General features: G+C 34.9%; 1 protein-coding gene across 7 annotated transcripts in view; it reads right to left on the reverse strand.

The window, feature by feature from the left end:
* HDAC9 (histone deacetylase 9) overlaps positions 1–15,180 on the reverse strand; it is an 819,260-nt gene that overhangs the window by 143,740 nt on the left and 660,340 nt on the right. The gene's annotated exons all lie outside the window — the stretch shown is intronic.

A 15,180-nucleotide genomic window follows, 5' to 3' on the forward strand; every position in this document is an offset into this window, starting at 1 on the left:
ATTGAAACTCTCCCCTTGTTGACATAAAGACAAGCAAACTAATTTCCCCCTTTTTCCCTCAGCAAAATGTAATCATGAGTAACAATTAAGGTTTTAATACTTTGTCTCTAAGTCCAGAAATGAATTTACCCATAAAACCAATTACACGTTCACACTGCAATTAGTTGCTAAATATAAGAGTTAAAAAAAAAATCCATGTTTTTAATGTGTCATACCTGATCTAAAATGAGTTTGGGAGATATGTGCACATATTTAAACTGAAACAAAATATACACAGTGACTGTAAAATATCACCAATTTGCTGTAATTTTGAATGGCAGTAACGTTACCCTAAGAAAATTCACTGGATGATTTAATAGTGATATCAAAGGAAACTGACCCTCTTTTCCCTTTTCCTTCTGCTGATTCTCTGTTTCTCCTTCTTTCTTTGTCTTCATGACCATGTGTTACCTAGGAACCATCTAGACGCTACCAGTGAGAAATGGAGAAGACAGTCTGTAGAATACAGGTCACTGAAGTGCTCAGTTTATCTGACAATAAAATGTTATATTATATACTATGAATATATTGCATTTATTTTTATTAGATTGCTAGTATCTTAAGGGTAGATGTATGTTATTTACATTTATATTATCATGTTTAATTAATAATGAACTGTCTAAAGTGCCAACCAAGTTTGCTCCCTATATATCACGATTTCCCCAGTTATGTTCTATGAATGCTTGTTTCCATGGTATTTATAGTTATTTTGGGGGAAAGAAACTGGAGGAGTGGGAAGTTCCATGGTCAAGTAATTTGAAGAAATAATGGGTTAAATAATCTAACATTTCCATACTACTGGAATTCTAAGTCTTTAATATGCTTTTGCAAATTATGAAGGGGAGATTTTTCACCATAGGATATTTTTCATTGTTGAGACATACTTATCAATATCCCCTGTATCTAGTGTTTAGCATAATGTAGTTTGGAAAATACTTTTATTGGTATCTCAACTTTATAGCCATTATTGGGTTGTCTGCTCTCTCAGATCTTTGTGGTGCCTGTCTTCCTCTACTTAGGCCGCCATAACAAAATACCAGAGACTGAGTGGCTTAAACAACAAACTTATTTTCTCACCATTCTGGAGCCTAGGAGTCTGTGGTCAGCACCATCAAGCTGAGTTATGGTGAGAGCTCTCTTTCTGGCTTGTAGATGGGCACTATCTCATCATGTGCTCAGAAGGCCTTTCCTGGTCTCTTGGTACAGGGAGCAAGAGAAAGATCTCTGGTGTCTCTTCTTATAAAGACGCTAATCCTGTCAGACCAGGGCCCTGCCCTCATGACCTCATTTAACCCTAATTACTTCCCACAGGCCCTATCTCTAAATACCATCACACTGGGGGTTAGAGCATGAACATATGAATTTGGGTGGGATAAAAGCATTCAGTCAGTAACAGTGCCTAATAAAAAATATATTGGAATCAGGTGATTATTCTAAGACTCTTCTTTCTTTTGATCTGAGCTGACATCATGTTCATCACTGGCAAAAAGTATCTGTCAAGGGCCCCCTTAATTTCTCTTAGGAGGTTAGGAAGCAGAAGCTCAGTTTTGTCTTCTCAGTATTGATTTCCCTGGGTTCTCTGTAGGGTTACTTAGCACAGACACATCATCCTCGTGGAGAGCTAGTCCCCCAGTCCAGCCTGTGCATAAGAATACTCAGGAGTACTGAATGAATGGTTAGCAGGATCATCATGAGATTAGAACACACTAATGTCAAATTAACTTGAATAATGCAAAAATAGTTAGGTTTTTATTTCAAAAAGAAGCAAGTCAGATGGTATCACTCATGACTTTCCTACCCAAGAGGTGATAAGGAGGGCAGGAAATAGGCCTGAACTCCATGTCCCTTGGCTTTCACAACATGACAAGGTCTCCTTTTCTGAGAGGGCTAAGGGTTGAATAACTATTAATTCGTTAAGATGCATAATCCATCTTCACCCAATGGACCAAAAGCAACAGAGCAACAGCAAGCTTGGGGAAGACAGAAGCCTTGGTGACACTACAGTCAACCCCTAAGAGGGAGACTTCCTCATTTTTGCCTCTTGGCTTCGAACTGGATTGAGAGCACTTTTGTATAACCCCTTTGTGAGAGACTCTAGAAGCTGGGATTTAATTTTGTAGAGTCTCCTGAGGGGTCTTTACTCCTCAGGGTGTCAGGACAACTCTCACACCACAGGAGGGTTCCTCACTTATTTCCACTTCAAAGGGGCATTAATAATAATCCTCCCTATTACAGAATCCAAGCAGACCTTTCTGGTGTGATGATTAATTGGGGCGGGGGGTTGCTTTTTTTCTTTCCCAGTATATCAGGTGCAGTCATTTCAGCTCCTAAAAATAAATGTTCTTTCTGCAAAATATAGGCACAAACAAAAATATTTTGAAAAGTAATCACTTGTTTAAAAAATGGAAATTGGGCTTCTGTGCTGTAAGGAATGTATGTGCATAAGGGTGAAATTCAACACTGGTAAATGATCTGACTACCTCAAAGTGAAGTTTTTGCCTTCCTACAGTGGCCTTTAACCCTGCCCTTTCCTCCAATCTGAGAAGAGCTGATGTTGATGGAACATATAATGGCCCCTTTCCTGTGTAGTAAAGTCAGCAATAAAGCTTAGTAATTAAGGGTACCAGGGAGGCCCAGCCCAGCAGGCTAGTGGTGTGGCGAACACTTTTAGAACTTCAAACAATATCAAAGTCACTGAGAAATGGGCCTAGCTCAGTTCTGGTTTGAATTAAGCTTCACTTCCACACGCACTTTTCAAATCCAAGCTCAAACAAGAAAGCCAAGGCCTTCTGGATTTCATTAGAGCCAATTATCTTATCTGTTTCATCTCAGGCCTGACCCTAAGGCTGGCAAACAGCTATTCAGTGCATTTGTGTGGTTGTTTGAGAAAGCCTCCAGTCAGCCAATGGCCCGAGGACCTGCTAATTAAAACACCGTTGCCCCCCTGCCTCTAGTGATTAAATATTTTCAAGCTTTTGTAAATAATTTTTCCATTCTTTGCCCCAAGCCTCAAAGGTCCAATACATGCAGTAATTTATTTAGTTTGTCAGAGAATACTGTTGGAAATAGGGTCATAATGGAACCTTTGGAGACTTTTATATGTCTTGGTACTTCTGAAAGTGACAGTTTATAAACCAGCCAAATGTGTATACTGTTTCTGATGTAATTATGGCCTAATGGCCTTTCTCCTTTTGAAGTGATATAGAGTATAACAGGCTTACATTTTGTCAATAATCATATTTCCTCAAATGTCAACATGATATCTAGCATTGGAATTTAATGAGATCATTTAATCCTAGAAATTGTATCAAGGTACACTGCCTTCAAGTTTTCTGCCTGAGGGTGGGTCACAGTCGCTAAGACTAGCCAGGGAAGAAGGCTAATCGAATTCTTGCTTGCTCTTTGTGGCAAAGACCTGCTAGAGAACACTGTGAATTCTTTCCAGAACCAAATACTAAGAAATCAGTGAATGATAATCATGATGCCACTTCAGACAAGAAAATATTCAAGGAGAACATTTAGAATTAAAATCACTAAATTAAAGCCTTTTCCCTGACCTTATTTACATTCAAAGGGATCTGAGAACTTCAGAATGATACTTATTTGGCAAGGAGATTGTGGGGAGGGAGAGGGCATTAAGAACTTTCTTTATAGATCTGATCTACACTACAGTGTACATTTCTTTGGTAAGCCCACCAAGGCCCTCCTGATACATGAACTTCCCTGCCCCTCATGCTTCTCGGGCTTGACGTGGCCACGTGCATCAAAGTGTACTCAACCCCAGACTACCTCCTCCGGGAGCAAAACACAGAGCAGCGGGTGAACACACACAGCACAGACACCTCTCTTCCCTACTGCCCTGGGCACAGCCTTACAAACGCACGCATCTTCTAGCCAGTCCAGTCATGTTTTATTAGAGGAAAATAAAAATCTGGGGTTTTGTTTGTTGTTGTTGTTGCTCTTTTTGAAGTATTACAAGAAAAAACGTTGGCAGGCTCATTAGCTGCATCCAGTGCTCACTAACACACCTATGAAAATGAACTATGGGACTGAACAGTTCTGCTTCTGCTGTTCTTAAAATGACACTTTGGTCTTATCCTAAATAATAGGCTTTTAATAAAAACATCCACCAAAGGCGGACAATTAAACAATACATAAAGCACCAGGGGGCAACCTCATGGTTCAGTTACAGTCTGGAGCCATTCCAAAGGAGAGCATGTGGGTATTTTACAAGAAACAATACACTTTTCCAAAGTTATTATAAAACAACAAAATTTTAAATTGGGCCTCATAAGCCCTTCAAACTTGGTAGAGGATTTCATGCTCAGCTCTGACAATGGGATAATCTCTTTACATTCTAATTTCTTCAAAGCATGTTTAGAGAATCGTGTCAAACATCGTATCTATCTATACATATATATTTATCACTGCTATGTTAAAAGACATAGACAAAATATTCATTTGTTTACTTTTTAAAAAACTGACACTAGTAAACTAACAGGTGAGTGAGCCTTCTTTGATATTAATTAAATGTGCTTCATTTGGACGCTGCATTTGAATTTATCAATTGGCATATTCTCAAATAACTATATGGAATATACTACACTTCTGACAGACTTCAGTTCTCTGAATAATTCAGAATTTAATCAGATAACTTATAACTAAATCAATAAAATATGATACACCCCAGTTTTATTACTCTTATCCCTGCTTTTTTCACCTACTGAGTCATTAGGAATAATGATGTTTATTCAAAAGGCACCACTGAGTAATTTCTGCAATGGTATTTTCAGTTTAGAAGCCCTGGAATATAAAAAGGAATTGACAGTAGCAGAAACTTGTACACAGGAGAGCACTTGGGTACAGAAAGCAGTCAGAAGCCCAATGTGGCAATTTTAATATTTAGGAGGCTTTTTCTGAAACTGAAAGCATAGAAAGTCAAGTCATCAAGCTTTCTTTGGGCTACAAAACTTCTAAATTATAAATCTGTGTCAGATCCATTCTTGCTCTGCATTGTAAATAAACGCCTCTTAATTTGTTTGCCTTTGACTACTGTTCTAGTAAAAATGCTCATTTGTTTCTAAAATTCAATCCATTTCCAGTAACTCCAATATTGCTTTAATTTCAAGAAGTTATGAACTGACACATCTTAGGTGAATCAGTATTTTGTTTTCAACTACAACAACATGTGTCTTTCTTTAATACATAAGATAATACGTAGATGCTATTTTTCTTTATGGCCTTTTCTGCAATTATTTTAAGATGCAAAATATATCCCCCAGTTGAGATGTAGGCGGATTTAAAATTCCACTGAGACTGAAAGGTGACGCAATCATCCATCTCTCCCTTCTCCCACTCACTTTTTAAATTGTAAAATATGAACTACAATGGCAAGAACGTTACCTTGCTGAGCCTTTCCCACTAGAAGTTACGCAGTCCATAAGCCTGCTGCCCTCCCTATGGCTTCACAGCAGCAGAACTGCTCTTTGGAATAGAAGAGGGTTATAGCCAATACCCAGGACAGTGATGCCCATAAGACAGATGGGCAGATTTATAAGAGACACGATGACAAGTCCTCACCCTTCTGTAAGAGTACCAGAGGAGTTTCAATGTCTACATAAATGGGAACAAATGTTGATTTACAAGTGTCATCTAGATAACATGAAGTTATTGGGATGAATTATGGAAAACTGGGTCTATAGTTCAGGTATCTGATGTCACGCAAAGACCTGGACTACTATCTGAAAGTCCTGCCTGACAGAAATGGTATAAACTCCAGCCTTGCACCTCAGAAGTAATATCTGAACAGACTTCCTGTTGAAAAGAAGTTTCTCAAAGTGGATTCCTCTAGCTGCAAAAGTTAATAAGTAAATTCCTATTAGCAAACATTAAATTTATCTAGTTCCCAAAAAAGGGACTGAAAAGTTATATTTATGGTAGATTAAAACAAAAATTCTATCTCTTTTTTTCACATTACTTGTCATCTAAATATATTTACAGTAAATTCTAAGTGTGAAATCATGGAAATAGAGGGGACTTATTCTGTTTCAAGAAAACCTACCTAAGACCCAAAGGCACTGAAATGTGGTTAGTAAATAGCTGTTCAATGAACAGAGGACAAGTGACTTTTATTCGGCCATATCTTAGCAGTAAATAGAGCATAAGCTTAAAATATTCACTAAAACTGTGAAAAAAAAAGTGTGACTCCATAGTATATTAATTATATTTATCTTCTAGTATGGCTGTGTCTTATCATAATTAACTGCACACTAATTCCATTATTATTAGATGAGATGACTTAAGTTGATGAATTGATCTGAGCTGCTTGACAGCACAAAAGATCTCCTATTTTTGGCCTAAACAGCTTCATAATAATATTTGGTGGAAAGCTTTCATTCCCCGATATCTCTGAGTATTACATATATGCTGGAGGATTCTGTGCAAGGCAGGGGTTTTAAAATCCACTGTTCCATTTGGAAAATAAAGACAAATTTCTAGAAACACAAATTGCTTTCTTTTTTAGAGAGTACTGCTAGGGAAAATTAATAGAACATAGCTACTCTTTTAATTAGTCCTTATTATTTGGAAAACTGTGTAACTTCTATACAAATTCCTGGAAATTTCTGGCTTTAAAACTGTTCTCAGTCAGAAGGGAAAAATGTTGTCTTAAAATTTTTACAGTTGATCTGACCTTTTAAAATAATAATAAAAACTATGTCGTAGCATTTGAACTATTTTAAATAGTTCTTCATAGCAGATAATATAATTTACCTTTCAGAACTTAAAGAACTTCAAGATACTTCCTGGACTTTTTATCTGAGCTCTACACTGTCTAATAATATCATATCTCTTTGATGCTCAGCTCAAAAATGAAGTTTGCAAGTTTCCCAAGGAAGACAGGTGTGCGTAAGATCAATTTACTCCCAGGGTCAAAGAGCAAAATTCTAAGGGTATCTAGAGACACACACCTATAGAAATTGTAATTTTTTGATGAAAATTGGTACAATATGTTGCATAGATGAAAGAGAAAAAAAATGTTCTTTAACTATACTTACTGCTGAAACTAAAGAGCAGATAGGGCTGACAGCTTTCGAAAATTTATTCCTATGAATCTTTTTCTTCTGACCTGTTCTGATAAAACTTCTTGAAACAACTCTACTTGCTGAATATAAAGAACAGAATCTGGACAATGAATAAAATTGTAGATCACACCAGCAGTAAATTCATATGTATCACTCTTCAATGAAATAAAATATCAATAGATGAAAATCATTCTTGCTTTGTTCCCAAGATTGATTGACAAGTTCAGATTTGAAGCCCACATCTTCTTTATTAGCCAAGTCTTTCAGAAGGAGAAAATGTGGGCTTGATTTGTGAGCTATGATAAACGGTCTGGGAAAGATGGTAGTAGGGCCAATTTGATATGTACAGTATTTCATATTGGCAAATTGTTTCAAGAAATTCCACCCTCTTTCCCAAAATGTCTTCAACATCCTTGGGAAAATACATACTATCATGAGCATAATATATTTGGTTGTCACTAACAATTGAAAATCCATTTCAAGACTGGGAAGCATCAACCACAGCTCTTATAGACAAAATAAGGCCCCAAATCATTTTGCAGCATTGAGTATGATTTTTTAGATGGTGATAAATCATTATTTATTTCAAAATTGGATCTAGAAGTTCACTTATCAATCTATCTTCTATTAAAATTTAATTTGGGTTTTCTCAAGTTCAATCACATACCCATTTCAAAAAATCTAAATGTGTAAATAATAAGAAAATATTTCCTTTAACTAAAAAGGAAAAAGTATATATGCATTTCCATTATAAATAGTCTGGCTATCAAAAGGAAGAAAAATTATAGGGTTTTCATTTGATAGGCTCAGTGTCAGACGATGGAAAGGCACAAAGAGAAGTGGCTTAGAATTACTATACAGTACAAGGGTAGTGAAAATCTAGGGGTTATTTTCAATTTTAAAATAGCGTTACCAATTTAGATGTCCAAGCTAAATGCTGGATTGACTAAAATGAATTTGCAAAGAATTTCTCACTTCATTATAATTGTTTTGTTATCCCAACTCTTGACAGAAGAACTCTACTTTATTGCTTATGGCCAAAGGAGTACTCTCTCTACACTCACATTTTTTGCCACCTAGTCTCTGATCACCATTAACTAGCTATGCTACATCAGGAGACCTACTGAAGCTCAACAGGGCTTGATATACTCATCTGGAAACCTGGAGCACTTAGCTCAACAACTTGTAAAGATGAAAAGAAATGAGCCCTAGCAAATATTAAGTCCTCAAAGAATGTTCTGTTATTACTATGTTATCAGTATCAATTATGTTATTATTTTTGTAATGGTTTTACTTTCCGTTCTCTTCACATGAAATTACATTTAAATATGATTAAAATAAGAATAACAACCACAAAAATATTTACTTAGTTGTCTTTACCAATTAGAACATAAATATGTACTATGGTCCCATCTCATTTCTCAGAATTAAACAACCTCTAAATTTCACTCTCTCCAGGCGACAAGCATATTTATAAGTCAGTGCTCTAAAATTAATTGTAATAACAATGATATGTTTAATAAAACAACAGAGAAAATAAAATACTGGACTTATTCATGTGCTTTGCCTGAAGTTATCTACTATCATCCCATAGTAAATCCAACCACTCTAAGAAAACTGCAGGCTGACCATTTTGACTAGTTGCCTGAGAAATACTTGCTCTATAGATACGACAAAGATTCTATTCTCTGCTCTCAAGTTAAATGCATATTTTTCTATTTTTGCTACAAGTAGAGGAGAAATCATAGGAAACTCTATTTTAAAGATGCTGCATATAAAATAGAATTGACAGTTTGATGAACTGAGAATAGATATGTTGTCTAGTCAAGTTTCCAGTCACAATTTTGTATTAATGGATTTTAAATTTGCTTATATCATTAAAGCAGACAGGTGTAAACCAAAGATGATAGAACGAGATACAGGCTGTTTGGAATGTTTGTACGTGCTCAACTGATTCAACTGCTTTGACTAGAAACAAATATACTAATATTTAAACATTCTACTAGTTATATAGTCAAAGTATTTTAGCAAAGGTAACATTTACAAGCACAAAAACATTTTGATTAAATAGAGATACTTTATAAGTCAATGAAAAGAAAAGAACAAGTAGTTTACAATAAAAATAACAAAAATTTCTACTAAGTATCTTTTTTCTGGATTAGACAACTCACTCAAATCCCATTTTTAGTTGGCCTACTGACAACCTCAGTGAAAGAATCACTCTGGGAAGGAGTTTTTCCCCAGAAATGAACATGCCTAAAGCGCTAATATTTAGAGAGCCTTTGTCTTTTGGAAATTCCTACCATTAACAAATATTAATTATGGTAGTTACAGACTATAACATGCTGGCTTGGAGAGCTGTGATTTTTTTAAAATCACAAGTTGTTTATACCTAAGGAACCCAGATCAAGAACTCCATGCCACTCTCTTAGCTAGTCCTCCGTGTATGCCAAATGAGTAATTTATAATTTCATCAATACCTTCTGAATGTAAAGGGCTTGTACCTATTTTTTGAAATAAAAAAATCCACACAGAGATTGTCATTCACTCACTCATTCATTCATTTACTTATCCAATAAAACAGGTGTAATTTCAAAGAGTACTAATATCTTCTACACTGGAAATTACTAGTCTTTCAAAACATGTTTTCCTCATTAGATTCAATCAGAAGCATGAGATACACATCATCTCTTGCCCACCATAAACAAACTATTAATACTGTTAAAATGCCCATACTATCCAAGGCGATCTACAGATTCAGTGCAATTCGTATCAAAAATACCAATGGCATTTTTCACAGGATTAGCTCAAATAATTCTAAAATTTTTATGGAAATACAAAAGACCCTGAATAGTCAAAACCATCTTGAGAAAGAACAACAGAGCTGGAGGAATCAGGAGCCCTGACTTCAGACTACACTACAAAGCTATAGTAATCAAAACATTATGGTACCAAAACCAGACTCATTGATCAGTGGAACAGAATAGACAGCCTAGTAATAAATCCACACACTTAAGGTCAATTAATCTATGAAAAAGGAGGCAAGAAAATACAATGGAGGAAAAGACAGTCTCTTCAATAAATGGTGCTGAGAAAACTGAACAGCTACAAGTAAAAAAATGAAATTAGAATATTCTCTAACACCATATACAAAAATAAACTCAAATGGAGTAAAGCCTTAAATGTAATGTAAGACCAGATACTATAAAACTCCTAGAGGAAAACAAAGACAGAGCACTCCTTGATATAAATACTAGCAATATTTTTTGGATCTAACCTCTTAAAGCACAGGAAATAAAAGCAAAAATAAACAAATGGGACCTAATTAAATTTAAAACCTTTTCCACAGCAAAGGAAACCACTGACAAAATGAAATGACAACCTACTGAAAAGGAGAACATATTTGCAAGGGATGTGACTGATAAAGGGTTAATATCCAACATATATTAACAATTCATACAACACAACATAAAAAAAAATAAATAAATAAAATGGGCAGAAGACCTGAATAGACATTTTTTTCCAAAGAGAAAACTCAGATGGTCAACAGGTACATGAAAAGATGCTCAGTATCACTAACCATTAGGGAAACGCAAATGAAAACCACCATGAGATATCACCTCACACCGGTCAGAATGGCTATCATCAAAAAGAACACAAATAACAAATGTTGGCAAGATGTGGAGAAAAGGGAATTCTCGTACACTGTTGATGGGAATGCAAACTGTTGCTTCACTGTGGAAAACAGTATGGAGGTTTCTCAGGAAACTAAGAACTACCACATGACCCAGCAATTCCAACCCCGGGTATATATCCAAAAAAACCCTCACAAAACACACTAATTCAAAGAGAATACATGCACCTTAATGCTCACAGCAGCATTATTTATAATTGCCAAGATATGGAAGCAAACTAAATGTTCACCAACTGATGAATGGACAAAGAAGATATGCTATATATACATACAATGAAATATTACTCAGCCATAAAAAGAAGGAAATTTTGCCATTTGTAGCAACGTGGATGGACTTGGAGGATACTATGTTAAGCAAAGTAAGTCAGATAAAGACAAATACTGTATGATATCTAAAAAATACAACAAGCTAGTGAATGTAACAAAAAAAGCAGACTCACAGATAGACAACGAAGTAGTGGTTACCTGTAGGGAGAGGAAAGGGAGGAAGGGTAAAATAGAGGTAGGGAATTAGAACTACAAACTACTGGATATAAAATAAGCTGTAAGAATGTTTTGTACAACATGGGGAACACAGCCATATTTTATAACTATAAATGGAGTATAACCTTTAAAATTGTGAATCACTATTTTGTACAGCTGTAACTTACATAATATTGTACATCAACTATACTTTAATAAAAATAAATAAATGGTCTTATACAAATAATCACTTTAACATTTGCAGAATTCTTAAAGAATTAATCTTTAGTAAAAATAATGTGTCCAGGGCTCATCTAGAGACCATGAGTAAGAAAGAACCACTGGAACAATCTTTTGAAGTGACAGGTACAGAAGCTGCTTAGCAAACAATCAGCCACTCTTTGTTGAATGAAGAGAAGACATCTGACACTGTCATCAGCAAAAGAATGGGTGTTCAGAGTTCTTTGTAAAGCATACTCCTTGAGGGACCAAGAGAGAGGTTTCATGCAGCTCCCTCAGATTTTTGCTAAATTCACTTAATATCAGGGGTTTCCAATGCTTCTCCTGTAGTGATCATTCCCTTTTTCTTCTCTGACTTATTCATTTATTAATTGATTCATTTGGCCAATACTATTGAATAGCTCTTCTTTGTCATGCTGTATAGTAGGCATTTGTGATTTTGGTTGGGGGGAGACGATCTTACATTTCAGTGTAAGTTCACTGTGCTTTATCACTCCTTAGTCTTTTAAGTCATGAACTACAGAAAAGCATAGCAGTGTGGTGGGACAGAAAGAACATAGATTTTAGAGCCATGTCATGGCCCTTCCAATGAGTAGTTCTGTAGCTTTTACAAACCACTTAAGAAATAGCCAAAATGTCTGTAAGATTTTTAATCTAGAATCTGGCATGTAAGACTCATAATTATCTTATAAACTGATAACCTTAGAAATATATTTAGTTGAACATAAACATTTGATATTATTGAATATTTTTAAAACTTTTGTGAAAAATCTGCAGTATATTCTTTAATTATTTCAGAACTGCATGTAAGAAATAACTAATTATCTGAACTAATTTAGACATTCTATTATACTTTTAAAACTATCTTTAAAATGTAAAGCAAACACGAAAATGTTCGGTTTGCTTGTAATTTTCTTTTTGCCACAGAAGAAGCACATGATATAAGCCACATATGTGACAAATTTTGGCTGGTAAAATAAGCAGCCATCTTATATTCTACTCGGAGCTTCAGAGACTCAGGCTTTCCTTCAAAGACACTTACCAGTCTAGAAACAATTAAAGATTAAGAAAAAAGAAAAGGAATTCTTTTTCATCTGTATTCTGCACCCACACACAGATGCCAGAAAAATCTTCAGTTTCAACACTGAGAAAGAAGAATTATATTAAGAAAGATACGCATATAAAATAACACTAAATCAGAAATTATTTGGGAGTGCATCTCACTACAACTCAGAATTAGAAAGGAACCTATATATCAAGATGGGCAGTCCTTTGCCTGCAAAAGACAAGGAAGTTATGATCTGTATTCCGGCCACACAATCCCGCCCTCATGCACTTGAGCCCACAGAACAAGATCATGTCATGACTCCATGCTTTGCAGTCTACTTTCTCTGCCTAGTATGAATCCCCTTACTTCAATTCTTTTACCCCTTGAAAACTCCCACTTATCCTTGAAAGCACAGGTCAAAAAATACGTGGTGAAGCCCTTCCTGAGACCCTGCATCATGTTATCTTCTCTCTATCTAAGGACATCTATTCTCTAGAACAGTATCACTTTTGTTACGCTCCCTAAGAGAAAGTCAGCTCTAAATTCCAAGTGCTCATCACTGTCCCTGGCATATACTATCTGTTCAATGAATTTTTTTTGAATGAAAGACTTACTTTCTTGATTCCTCCATAACAAATTTACAAGTATTTCTAGTCACACACATTAAGTGGCAAACAGACATGGTATCGTTCAAAATGAAAAGAATTACTATGGTTTAAATCTGGTCCTTAAATAACTACGAACATTAGAAGCCACAGTTTTACACTTAGCCTAACTAAATAACACCGCTTCTCCTCTAAGCTTGGATATGGTGACTGGACTGAGAAGTTTAGAAGAGTTTACTAATACAGATCATCTACAATCCAAGCAAAGAGAAGGTGCCACACTTGAGGATATTCACACACTTTGAGGAGCACTTGATTCACTCACCATTTCAATCAAAAGACAACAATGTACACTGAATTATCTGTTTTCACATTGTTTCATGAATCTGTCGTGTTCAAAGGGGTCTTTAAAAAAAAAAAAACTCATCCACCAGTAACTTTGTCATGAGAGAACAAACAAGTGTAAAATATAAATTATCCTTCCCTGTTGTGAATGTGATCCATTCCTATGTAAAGCTACAGTACCACAAATAGTATTATAATAATAAAAAACTAACAATTTTGTATGGCAGGCTAATGGATATGATCATATGCAACAGTAAAGTTGAGAACTTAATGTATCCTGTATGTTACTGGGTTCACTTGGTAAAAAGACTAATTCATATGTGAAATAATATAAAAATCTATTATTCCATTAGAGTTGCTTTAAAATATTAATAATGCTTGTTAAGTTGCAAATATAAGCAAAAAGATTTCATAATATTGAAATCCCTATAGTTTCTTAATATAAGTTTTTAGTTTTTCTAATTAACACAAAGTATCGTCATAGACAACCCAAGTCAAAGTAAATAAACTTGTCTGTTACTTTTTCTATAAATAGTATATATACATGAACATATTTTTTTCAAAGTAGAAATCTGAACTATGAGTAGAATTTTCCTTAGTATCCCAAATATTAAAGCAAATATATTTATTCTACTGTATATTCTAGAAAATAGCAGTTTTCTATAATTTTTCTTGGGCCTATTTTCAAATGAGAATGACTCTCAAATGAGAAATTAAAGTATGTATGATACACAGGACAACAGAAACCCACCAAAATTTCACCAAATAAAAAATTTCCCTATGTGTTTTGGATATATTATCAACAGGATTTTGCCCTTGGGAATTTATAAATGGTAAATTTTTTAAAAAAAGAATGCTTCTAAAATTTATCATGCACTTGTTTGCTTTTGCTTTCAAATACACAAAACATCCAAAAATCATGCATTACCAAGAGGTTAAAATCTAAAATCTTGCAAGTGAAGCACATATTGACATAATCTGGTATTTTTCCTTAAAACAAAGACCTTTCCAAGGACTGCAAAAAAATTTAATTCCAGAGAACAAATGCATTTTAAAACAACTATATCTAAAAAGAAAACCTTTAATTTGTTGTATTTCTTATTTAAATTAATTTTTAAAGTTTTTTAGGAAAAAAAAGTAGCAGAATGAAATATTTACATAGTAATATATACTTCAATCACTGGCTACATGTTTTAAAGAAACTGAAAACAGCCAATTAGTCAGCTAGTGTTTTAATGTGAGAGGGAAAATACACATATTATGAGAGAGAAAAGTCATTTACTCAGCCATGAAGTGAGACTGCCTAGGCCAATGTTCCAAATGTCAGTTAGCTCCTCAGAACTAATGGAGAGCTACATGCAAAAGAAATTCTATAGTTCAATGAAGTCTGGGCAATGCTTGTTCAAAAAAGTTAAATAAGTAGTGAAGGACTTCCTAGAGCTTTTAATAAGCTAATATCCATTCTAAATCACATCATATGTTATAATAGGAAGAATTTTCCAGAACTACTGAACAAAAATATTTTTCCTTTTTCTTTTTTTTTCAGGGGAGGGGAGCATGCCTGGCCACTGGCCAACATACCTGCATACTAGGTCTCGACGCACCTCTTTTTCATACACGTACTCCTTATGTGACTTTGTACCAATATTCAGGTTCCCCCAAGGC

This window comes from Camelus bactrianus, chromosome 7 (assembly GCF_048773025.1).
Source record: "Camelus bactrianus isolate YW-2024 breed Bactrian camel chromosome 7, ASM4877302v1, whole genome shotgun sequence".
Classification (NCBI taxonomy): domain Eukaryota; kingdom Metazoa; phylum Chordata; class Mammalia; order Artiodactyla; family Camelidae; genus Camelus; species Camelus bactrianus.